The sequence below is a fragment of the Alexandromys fortis genome, unplaced genomic scaffold, assembly GCF_014885135.2.
Source record: "Alexandromys fortis isolate MF-2015 unplaced genomic scaffold, M_Fortis_MF-2015_v1.1 scaffold_7, whole genome shotgun sequence".
In the NCBI taxonomy this organism is placed as follows: Eukaryota; Metazoa; Chordata; class Mammalia; order Rodentia; family Cricetidae; genus Alexandromys; species Alexandromys fortis.
Genome location: NW_026067920.1, coordinates 13,738,699 through 13,749,357, shown reverse-complemented (window position 1 = coordinate 13,749,357; position 10,659 = coordinate 13,738,699). Strand labels below are relative to the sequence as shown.

Sequence of the window (10,659 nt, the reverse complement as noted above, 5' to 3'; positions counted from 1 at the left end):
TGAGCAAAGACGTGAAGGATGGGGCCTCTTATGACAGGTCCCCGTGCAACTGCCTTGCCATGTTTTTTCCCCCTTTATTTATTCCCCCTGTCTTTCCTCCAGTGATTCTTGGAGGGATCTGGAGTCTTCTCAGTGCCAACCGGATCCTCTCCCAGGTCCCAGTTCTGACAATATGAATCCTTGGGTCCAAACCCACTCCCACCACCGTTGTTCCTGTCCCTAGTGTGGAGTACAAACAGCTCTACCCAGCCCCTAGTCTGTGGCAGCTACCTCGGGCGACAGCCATTCTGTCTTCAGCTGCCTGTGTCCATTCCTTTCCCAGTTGCCGAACGCAATCTCACACCCATTCTGTTCTTTGTTCCCAGTGGCCCAAGTTGGCGACCTGCCTGGAAGGCCAGCACTTAGTGCTCTGTGGGCTTTCCCCATGTGCCTCCTTAATGACACTTCCTTGGCTCTCCTTTATGCACCAGTGAAACTCTGTCAGCTTGGATTTCCTGAAATTAATCAAAATCTCAATCATTATACTGTGCCCTGTATCACAAGTGTCAATGAGTTGGGATGGAAGGCAAGCAGATGGGTTCTGCCTGGTCCAGCTCTAGAGACCCGGGAGATATCCAGGCAATTTAAAGGCTCTGGGCAGAGGGAAGGACCTTTTGTAGGACAATCTTTTCCTGGCACAGGACTTGGAATTATGGAATCGCCTACCGGGGCTAACAACACGAAACTGAGGCAATGTAGGCCAGCATAGACGGTAGGGTTATTCAGTAAGAAAGACCCAACTTGTCAGGGCTTGTTGTAAATCAGACTCACCCGATAACCTTTCTTAGGAGTCCAAAGAAGAACTGCACCCCAACCCCCAAGCGTGTGTGCGGCTTTCTTTAGACTGCCTTGACCTTTATACCACTTGCAATTAATGTTTAACCAGAATACGGGGCTAAAATGCAAGGACGAAGAAATGCATCGGTGCCAAGCTGCAAAGATAGTAACTGCCCCAAGCACCACGTTCCCAGCTGAGTTGCCACCCTCGCTTCAGTTCGCAAAGCAGGGCAGTCTCTAACGGCAGAGTGGAGCCGCAAGGAATCCAAACCCTCAGCAAGTAAGTGTTGTATTTTGTCCGACTCTAGTTGCTGAAAAGGCGCCGTGTCCATTGTGGCTCTTGGGCTCCGCGCTACTGAATGTGTGCTGAAAGGATGGCTCTCCTGAGAATGGGGACTACTGATGACAAAATGCTTCCTCTTGCGCTGAAGCCTTGGCAAACCTTTTGGTCCTATTGTGACTGCAGGGCTGGTTGCACATGTGTGTACACACACAGACTCAGCTGGAACTCACACGCAGTGGGGCCACGGTAACTTCAGTTGGCTGTTCGGTAGCAGATGAAGACAAGGAGTCTCCTTCACAAGAGAATACACACTAAGGGGGCATCAGGCGTTCACTCCCCTAGGCCTCGTCACCCGGGAAATGGGGGTGTTGGTGGAACCTGCCTTGCCAGGTTCCTGGGAAGATTAAACACTCTGCTCTGAATGAGCTCATCACATACATGGGAGATGATTGATAAATATGAAATCTTTCTTACCTGAACAGTGTCTGTGGTTCTCTAAGGGGCTCTCTTTTTTCAATACTTTAATTTACTAGACATTTTAATTTACATCACTGGTTCCAGTTCTCCTTGAAAAATAGAATCCCCCCCCCCCAGAAAGTGGTGGCACACACTTAATTCCAGCACTTGGGAGACAGAAGCAGGCAGATCTCTGTGAGCTTGAGGCCAGCCTGGTCTTAAAAAAGAAAGAGAGAGAAGACAGGGAGGAAGAAAAGTAGAATCCACGGAAAGAAATCACGGTCTACATCTGTATGAGTAAAAACAAGTGCTGTGCGTTTGGCTTGTCCTGGTCTCCATCAAAAACAGAATTTATGTTGTGCTCCATCTCCCCGGTGCATAGACTAAGGCAGAAGAGGCGAGGAAGATGGCATGCGATCTTTCTCACAGCGAATGTGATGGGATCAGAACAGCAATGACTTTCACTTCGTAGCCTGGCATGTTCTGCTCTGCCATTCATTCACGGAAAGATGTGTTTTTGAAGCAGTTTCTGGGGCCCAGATACTATAGTGGCTTCATATGAAAGTTCCTCGGAGTCCCTTAAATATTAAACATGCATGTGATTTATTATTTATGGGAGAACCAAAGATGAAAAATCATCACCAATGTTTGAATGAATGAAAACATCAGCATTCGAAAGTCAAAACCCTGCCGGTTAGCGTTCTTCACTGATGAAATCTAGCTGTCTTCTCTGTGGAATCTGTGACCAACTCTATTTTGAATTTATTCTCTGTTTTCAATACAAGCTCTTCTAGTTAATCACTATAATTTTACTATACTTGGACTGCATAAAAGCTTTAGGAAGAAGTGTCATAGAAGTATAAGAAGGAGGGGGCTGGAGAGATGGCTCAGAGGTTAAGAGCACTGACTGCTCTTCCAGAGGTCCTGAGTTCAATTCCCAGCAACCACATGGTGGCTCGCAACCATCTGTAATGAGATCTGGTGCTCTCTTCTGGCCTGCAGTCATGGAGGCTGAACTCTGTGTACATAATAAATAAATAAATCTAAAAAAAAAAAGAAGTATAAGAAGGAAGCAATAAATGTTTTTTTTTTTTTTTTTTTTTTTTTAAGAATCAAGCTATGCCATGCAGAGAGATGAGACAGGAAAGGTAGGGTTGTGGTTAGGAGAGTGAGATGAGAGTAGAGAGAGTGGGAAGTGCAGGGGTGAAGCTAGAGCCCAGCCAGAAAGCCAGAAGCGCAGGACCAGATTGGAGGGAACAGTTCTGGGCTTTCAAGATAGCATGCAGTACGGGACTGGTGCCACCAGAGCGATGAGGTGGCAAACCGTCATCCTCAGGTGGGTCTACTCATAAACCTCAGAGGGCTCATGCTCCCAGATCTGAGACAATCCCCTCACAAAACTCTGAGCTACCTCAGAAGGGTCTCCAGCCTGGAGGACACCCCCTTGGGGGGGGGGGCTGAGGAAGAAAAGGAGATTTTCAAATTTGAATAAAGTTCTTTGAGTAATCCACTCAGTAATTGTGGTGTATCAGTAAATCAAATGACATTCCGCTCTGTCAAGAGTATAATACAAAAAGGAAACAGTCCTAAACAGACGGACGGTTATTGAAGAGAGCCCTTAAAAGCTGTGGTAAAGATGCTCAAGTGTAGCTCTTCACAGTTGATGGCTTCCAGGGGGAGGGGCACTCAGTATTCTTTAAAGTGCTGGCCACTGGGCGTTTGACCATGCTCCAGTGAGTTTATGGGCAGCACAGAGATTGGACTTTGTGGCTTTTGGTTGCTGTTTTTCTCTTTGTTTGTGTTTTGGGGGGAGTACAAGGTTATGAGGATGGACCAGGGGAGGATGAGAAGTGTGATTGAGGTGTACTGCAGAATTTCCAAATAATTAATAAAAATAGTATGTTAGGGGGGAAAAAAGAGTATAGTACAGTTCTAAACACATAGAAGTTCAAATACATACAAGAAACCTTAGTGCAATTATAGGGAGAAATTATAAATAGGCCACCAGAACGGAAAATTCCAGCATGTCTTTACTACTTATAATTATTTCTACACCCGTGAGAGATGGATTTTGGAACCCTGACGATGCCAACACCCATGAATTCATTTTCTTTCCTCCTTTCTTTCTTTTTGTTTTGTTGTTGATGTTGTTGTTTCAAGACAGAGTTTCTCTGAGCTTTGGAGACTGTCCTGGAACTTGTTCTGTAGACTAGGTTGCCCTGGAACACAGAGAGATCCACCTGCCTCTGCCTCCCAAGTACTGGGATTAGAGGCATGTGCCACCACCTCCCAAGCCCCCCCCCTTTCCCTTCCTTCTTTCCTGTCTTTCTTTTCTTTGTTTTTTTTTTTTTTCTTTCCAAGACAGGATTTCTCTGTGTAGCTCTGACTGTCCAGGAACTCACTCTATAGACCAGGTTGGCCTGAACCTCAAAGATCTGCCTGCCTGGGATTAAAGGCATACACGACAACCACCGGTTACCCATGAATTTTCAAGTGCCTTTTAAAAATTGGTTGGCCTATTCAGCTTCTAACCTACAGGTACTCCTATACTTGTGAGTCCTCTCTAGATTACATATGATACCTAATACAATGTGAGCAGTTGTTAATACTTGATTGTACAGAGATAATGACAAGAAAAAAAATGTATGTGTTCAGTGTAGCTTTATTTAAAATTTAAATAATTTTAAAGCTCATTTCTGACACATAGACAGTCAAATCCACAGCTGAAGAACCCACGAGTTTATTGGACATGCATGGAACCTTCAGTTCTCTCATATGTCCCTGAAATCTAATCCCTTCACCTCAGAGCCAGGTACAAAAGAAAAGAAGAGAACAGGGCTGAGGCCTCAATATCCCCTTCAAGGGCACCTTCCCAATGAGCCAGTTTCAAGTAGGTTAAACCCTTAAGCTTCCACCACCTCCAAACAGCACCATTGATGGTGGCAGGATGTAGGTGAGGGGTGCCCAGGGCTCAGCCAGTGACCTCTGGGGGACACCCCAGATCCAAACCGCCTGTTACTCATCACACCTACAGTTTGGGTAAGGAATACTGAATTCCCAGTTATAATTAACAGCAAAAATGTTACAGGCATTCCTTTCAAAGTCAGTAGGACCAGGCTGCATGCTAAGTGCTTTTAAACCATAGTGTTTAGGAATAAGTGTTTTCAGGCCCAGGCACATGGGTAATTTCCAATTTTAAGTGTTCTGGTTGCCATATCTCAAAAGGTAAAAAGTATATCACTACCACAATGGAGGAAAAACAGATCCTTTCAATGCGATTCAATTGTAGTTTTACACTAACATTGTGTTTCATGGGGGACATAGTTACATGGCTTTTATGTAAACTAGATTGAGCATATGTCTGTCCAATAGCCTTGGTTGCACTGTGTGTACATGTATGTGACCTTTGTGCATACATATAGAAGGTACCATATGTGTGGGTACCTTCTATACATATGGGTGCTCTCCCTACATGCGTGTATTGTTGAGAGCTCCAGGGCCCGCTGGAACATGCAGCAAAGGGAGGCCAGAAAACACTGACAGGAAAGGCCAGGGAGGCATGAACCTGTTACACTCAGAGGAGGGATGACTGTCGACCTGGAAATCCACCTGAATTAATAAGCAAGATATTAAAATTTTAAAGAGAGCATAGATAAGTGGTCAAGACATAGGTTTCCTTATAAAACAGTCTCAACCCTAACTGTTTCTAATAAATAGTCTTTTCTCTGATACCAACCACAAGGTTGTATCCCCATGCTCATGAGAATCCTGGATTCTATGTCTCACAAAGGCTTGTTTTTCTATATTGATTTTTCCTTTCCTTTCCTTTCCTTTCCTTTCCTTTCCTTTCCTTTCCTTTCCTTTCCTTTCCTTTCCTTTCCTTTCCTTTCCTTTCCTTTCCTTCCTTCCCTTCCCTCCTCCTCCTCCTCCTCCTTCTCCTCCTCCTTCTTTATTTCTTTTTGGTTTTCCGAGACAGGGTTTCTCTATGTAGTCCTGGTTGTCCTGGAACTCACTCTATAAACCAGGCTGGCCTTGAACTCAGAGAGCTCTGCCTGCCTCTGCTTGCCACCACCTCCTGGCCGGTTCTTATTTTTTATTCATAGTTGCTCACCTACAGTCAGGAAGATGCCTCCAAAGCCTCCCTCTAGTTTCTAGCTCTTGCAGTTTGAAGTACTAGAAGGGGGAGGGGGATCAAATCTGTCCATCTTTTATGGTTAGCTGGAAAAGTAAACCATTTAAGAAGTCCTTTTGCTCCAATATCATGAAAGACATGCCCCTCGGTTTCTTTTAGACGCTGCCCCTACCCGTCAGGATGCAGCGAGGAAAGCATCCAGAGTCACGTCCTTCCAAGTGGAGCACAGTTGTCGCCGTGGCAGCGTCTACTACCCCGCCCTTTCCATTTTGGTCTGCAATGTGCACCTGTCAATTTTCCACACTCAGGGCTCTGTTTTCTCCCTTCTGGAATTTCTACTCTATTTAGCTGCCCATGAGTCTATTTGCACCCTGCAGACCTCATTCCATACACTGCACACGGCACCACTGTGTTTGTGAGTCTGGAGACTGCTGCCCCTCCTCTCCTCCCCCCCCCTCCCCGCCCCCACGCCGCAGCCATCCCCAGCCCCCACCTTGCTGCCATCAGGAGCTTCCTTCTCAGAACTCCACTGGCCTTTCTTAGACTTCCGCTTTTCCACTTCTATTTCAGAGCCCGAGACATGTGTTGGATTTTTATTACGGTGGCACTGAGACTGTTCGCCTGTTAGAGAAGAATTCAAGTATTTATAACCTTGGCAGTTCCTATTCAGCACCGGTTTGTTTCCATTTAGTCTCACCTTCCTGTGTGTTTCTCCACAGCCCTGCAGAGTTTCTACCGGCTTTTGTTGGCTCCGTTCCTCTTGGTTTGCTTCTGTTGTAAATGTTGACCTATCCGCTTCACTGTGGCGCAAAAAGCGCAACTCTCCCTCACAGGTGGTCAGAGCAAATTTCAGTCCAGGACCTGCGGCCTGCTGGTCGGACTGCATACCTCAGGCCCTTCCCAGGCTGCCTCGGGTCTTTTTTCCCTTCTACTCTTTTTTAATAAGTCTTACATCTCTGGGTGCTCTCATTCCTGCCTGTCCAACCTCCAGTTTTCTCCCTGAGAGCTGCTCAGGGAGTTTCTACACATGAACCTGAGACACCTTCACATTCTGCTTCAAACTTCTGAGGGCCCACATGCCCTTCAAGCACACAAGCATGGTCCCTGTGCTGTCTGGATGTCCCCGTCCTCTTCCTAGGCTTTGCCATCGCCGATCTTATTTTGTTGAATGAAATTTGTCTGGGGACAGGGGTCGAATCAGGGTTTCTCTGTGTAGCCTTGACTGTCCTGGAACTCACTCTGTAGAACAGGCTGACCTCAAACTCAAAGAAATTCACCTGCCTTTGCATTCCAAGTACTGGGATTAAAAACATGGGCAGCTGCCACCACCCAGCACTGTTGACTGATATTTAAGAATAGAAACATTTTATATAATGTCAGGGTAAGCTGGGCAGTGGTGGCCCATGCCTTTAATTCCAGCGCTCAGGAGGCAGAGGCAGGCAGATCTCTGTGTGCTTGAGGCCAGCCTGGTCTACAGAGTGAGTTCCAGGACAGTCAAGATGATACAGAGAAACCCTGTCTTGAACACCTCCCCCCCCCTCAAACAATGATGATGATATTGGGGTAATGTTTCCATACATGTATTTAAAGAAGTTAAGATGCCTATTTCCTCAAATGTCTGCAGCTCTGTAATCTTCAGCACGTACCCCGAACTCTGAGGTTGTTTCCCCATCATCTGGTAGAGAAAGGTGTTGTGAGGCTCAGGGAATCTACATGAAAAGTCTAGAACAGAAGCCTTAAAATGCCAAGTGCTACCAGGGACAGTCTCCATTAAGCAGAGGATTCCCCTTTGCCCACGGACATCATCTCCAGACACTTGTGCCCGGGGTCATGGGCTTCTTGTACACAGCCAGTTTTTCTCAGGACCCTGCTCCAGGTAGAGCTCTGTGTCTTCCCATGGGTCTGATCTTCCTAGAGTCCAGTGTGTGTAGTCATCTTTCCTGTCCCCTTGCTCCTGGCCAGTCCTCCCTGATCAGGGACCCTTCTTCCTCATAACAGTATAGGCAACAGTGAGACTTGCTGGGGAGGCGTCAGTCTGAGGATGTCTGTTCAACTTGGCGACTGCCTTTCCCACCTCACTGTGGCTCTCTCCAATAGTCTTGGTAATGAGGGCGGGGGCGGGGGGGGGTTGCTGCCAGTCTCCTGCCCGTTCAGCTAGGCTCCACTGATGATGGTACCAGGTGCTGGGGAGCTCCCTCTGTGCAGATGGACCTAATCTCCTTACATCCTCCATTGTGGGCATGTCTGCCGTCTGCACTGGTAATAGAGGGAGCTGCTTGCGCTGAGGGTCAGAGTTCCTCAACCATGGCCGACAACCATGTGCTGGCTCCCCCTGCTACATCGCCCTCACCTCTGGTACATTCTGCTGTCCTGGAAGCCACTGCCTCTGTCCCAAAGGTGTCTGTGAAGAGATCCTGCTGGGGCCACACCACGGATGATCAGTTCTCCTTGGAGAATCCCTGATTCTGGACTGTATACAGACCCTGAACATGGTGCGTGTGTGTTATATGTGTAACTGTATATGTGTGTGTATGTCAGTGTATGCATGTGTCTGCATACATATCCATTTTATGTGTACACATGCATGAGCATAGTGACTGCATGTATACATTTGTACTGGTGTGTGTACACACATACATGCACATTTGCATGTGCCCCTGCGTGTGTGCTCTCTGTGCGTGTGTATATATGTTCTCTGTTTATAGGTATGTGACATTTGTGCATGTGTGGATACCTTCTATACATGAGTGTGCTCTCTCTACATGTGTGTATTGTCTATGCATATATGTGCTCTCTGTGCCGATGGATGTTCTCTGTTAATATATGTGCCCTCTATGCATACGTGTGTCCTCTGTACACATGTGGGTACCCTGTATGCAACGTGTGTGCTATTGCATGTGTTTGTTCTCTGTGCATGTGTCTGCTCTCTCTGGCTGTGTGTATACTCTATTGATATGTGTGTGCAATATGTGCATGAGTGTGCCCTTTGTAAACGTGTGGGTACCCTCTATGCATATATGTGTGCTCCGCTCTCTGTGTGTGCATATCTCTGGGTGTATACGTATCTCTGGGTGTGTACTCTCTGAACATATGTGTGTTCTCTATGCACATATGTGTTCTCTGTGTATGTGTATCTGTGGTTCTGATAGAAATGTCTGAATATTGATACTGTTCAGAATGACTCTTCTTCCATCTTTTCCTTATCTGCATGGCCCAGGCTCCTGTTCTAGAATAATAATAAGACCCTTAAGTCCCACTGATTAGCGGGATGTAAGGTCTGCCTCTTCTCACCCCTACACACTAAACATAAGTGTACAGAGCCCAACAGAGTTTGGATGGTGATTGGTCAAAGGAACCAGTACTGTTCATTGAAGGAATTGAGTGGGATTTAGGTTTGGTGCTCTTAGTCCCTGACAATCCCTGTGTCAGGCAGCATTCCAGTGGTGCCCATGGAAGAAGGAGGGTGTGAGTCAGGCTCTCCCCTAGAATGGAGCCTAGGGTTTGAGTTGCTAGGAGTCTCTAGGAGCACTGGTCCCTCGTCTGGGTCCCACACAGTGACAGGGAACCCAGGACCCACCTTTCCTGGGCCTCTCTCCAGGTCCCATTGTTCCCTCTCTGCCCTGCTGGGCTCCATCCTGTGGAGCAGGAGGAACACAGAGAGAGAGCAGGAGAGGCTCTGGGTAAATAATGCGGAGAAAGCTGCTGATTGGCTTCGGGAGGCGGACACTTTGTCTACATAAATGGCAATCGCATCCTCTGTGCCTTTTAACTGTCACCAAGGAGAGAGAGAGAGAGAGAGCAAGAGAGCGAATAGAGAGGAGGCGACTCCAGCTGCCTGTGAGTACAGCCCTTTGTCTACATGGCTCAGGGTCAGACCCCAGCACCCACTTCTGCCAGACAACGACCCCGGGGCCGGAGTGGGCGTCTCTGGTTGATTTTGGTCATGGTGTCTTTCTAGGGACAGAGATACTGCTGGCTGAGAAGGCTTAGGCATCTGACATCACAGGTGGCAGGACTGCTAAGGGAACTTTCTGCTAAGGGTACCAGCCTCTGCCTGCCTATTTGGAATCATTTCTATATGAGTCCAGTAGAGAATTGGAACTTCTGGTGGCTTCTTAGCCCTTGTTAGTTGAAGTATTGTAGCAAGCGAGTGGACTGGTTTTCAGGAGACTCCTGTACCTGTGGGATGGAAGTGAGGAGGCAGCTTTGGGGTCACAGACCTGGGTGTGCTTTGCTGGTGAAGGAGAACGAACAACAGCCTCCCACAAGTTGCAGTAACCTTGCTCTTAAAGGGCTGTGCATGCAATGGACGCACAGATAGTATCTGGGAGCTCTGTTGTAAATGAGCAAGGCAACCACGCTGGAAGGGTGCATCCTCCCTGCCCTCTGCATCCTTTTAGCTCCAGTTTCCAAGGCAACTTCAGCCAAGTTACCTGGGTTTTCTTCTTTCTTGCCTTTTTATTTTTTCCCCCTCAAAGGTTTCCAGTTCTGCTCCTTATACACAAGTTCTTACTTGGAAACACCATGTTTCCTCTCCAAAACAGGATCAAAGCAAAAGTGACAATCTCAGGAAAGCTGGCTGCTTTTGGAACTTTCAGGGTTGCCAGAGGAAAACAGACTTCATTCAGGGTTACCCCAAGCTCGGCCACAGCCTGCAGAGTCCTGGATCAGGATATCCCAGGATAATGAAGAACTAACCAGGGAGGGGTATCTGGATGTCCGCAGAGAGAGAAGACCTTGTCCTCTGTGATAGCATCCTTTCCTCTCCCCTTGGGCACATGGTGTGTGGGCCTCCACACAGGGGCCGTGCTAATAAGATAAAGAAAATGAAATTATTCTCTGAGCCTCCACACAGCCAAAGAGAAATGTCCAGGGATCTGCTTCCATCTTTTTCCTGCTCTTGGAGCTATTGATTACCATGAAGGCTCTACCCTGAACTGTTACAAACTCATCTTAGGTCTGGTGTTAAGTT

At 47.2% G+C, this 10,659-nt stretch overlaps 1 protein-coding gene across 1 annotated transcript in view; it reads left to right on the top strand.

The window, feature by feature from the left end:
* The first annotated feature begins 946 nt into the window (after positions 1 to 946).
* The window catches only part of Ddc (dopa decarboxylase), an 89,101-nt gene continuing 79,388 nt past the window's right edge, over positions 947 to 10,659 (top strand). Inside the window, exon 1 of the mRNA XM_050141229.1 lies at positions 947 to 1,096. The gene's annotated coding sequence lies outside the window, so the exon portion shown is untranslated. The remainder of the gene's footprint in view (positions 1,097 to 10,659) is intronic.